The 1,122-nt window shown below is 41.7% G+C and overlaps 1 protein-coding gene across 3 annotated transcripts in view; it reads left to right on the top strand.

The window, feature by feature from the left end:
- The window catches only part of LOC128697018 (uncharacterized), a 56,176-nt gene extending 55,352 nt beyond the window's left edge, over window positions 1-824 (top strand). For all 3 annotated transcript variants that reach the window (XM_070095209.1, XM_053788523.2, XM_070095210.1), the window contains one exon: window positions 1-824. This exon is cut by the window's left edge and continues 1,114 nt beyond it. The gene's annotated coding sequence lies outside the window, so the exon portion shown is untranslated.
- Window positions 825-1,122: the final 298 nt, after the last annotated feature.

Here is a 1,122-nt window from a genome sequence, read left to right as displayed (position 1 = left end):
AATGGACAACTGAAAGATATAAAAAATAAGTCATTGTTTTGGTATTTAAATATTATACAGTACATGGCGAAAACGTTAGCATCATAAACTAGATCCAAAGACACATATGATCACTTTCCCAGGATGTGACCAAACACAATCTTCCAACAAACAGCTGCCTATTTACTGCTAGGTGGATGAATAGTGGCAGCGAGTGTGAGGAAACTTGCCATGGAAACGAACTCAAAATCTTTGTTTGTGAGCTGAATATGCTGACTACTGTGTGTGTCTTACTTGCTGTGTTCTACGTGTGTTCCGGTGTTCCCCTCAGCCTCTCTCTGTCTTACTGGGTTCAATATATAGTCGTCAGCAACCATTCAGCCGCCCCTCGAGGGAGGTTCCTTGACGCTGGTGAGGGGCTCTTGATCTAGGGAATTGGATCTGAGCTTCGGTTACCAGACTTGATCCTGAATACCTCCCATCCCTCCCCCATGTACCCTGTATAATCCTACGGGTTTAGCGCACTCCATGATTATAATATATAATTGAGCCTGCACATACAGCCAGTCTTGTGTATATATCTGAGGAGACTGAGATACACACACACACACACACACACACACACACACACACACACACACACATACACACACACACACCACACACACACACACACACACACACATACACACAGGCCTAGTGTCTAATCGACATGTGCCTAGGACAAAATGGTAACTAACTAACACACACACACGCACACACACACACACGCGCGCGCAATCAAATTATTATTGAGCAATCAAATTATTATCTAAGTATAAATTACTAATAAATTTGTGTACCAACTAATAGTTTCTTTCCCCTAAATGTACTAATGATCACTGTTGATCCAGTGGGTTTGTTTACAAATGATCAGACGCTATGTCTGTTACGATGGAAGACTCACAGCTGGCAGAAGTAATGTTGAAGCCCAGACACAGATCAAGGACGCCTCCATAGATATGTGTGGGTTCAAGGTCACCTACAATTTGAACATTATCATGACTGTTTAAGAGTGACAACAGCTGATTACCATTACGATTACCAAACTGAGAGTTTCCAATGCTTTTGTGTCTTACATTATAATCGCCAATAATAAGAGTA

This window comes from Cherax quadricarinatus, chromosome 49 (assembly GCF_038502225.1).
Source record: "Cherax quadricarinatus isolate ZL_2023a chromosome 49, ASM3850222v1, whole genome shotgun sequence".
NCBI lineage: Eukaryota > Metazoa > Arthropoda > Malacostraca > Decapoda > Parastacidae > Cherax > Cherax quadricarinatus.
The sequence above is the reverse complement of the archived record's forward strand: the minus strand, read 5'-3'. Positions and strand labels throughout refer to the sequence as shown.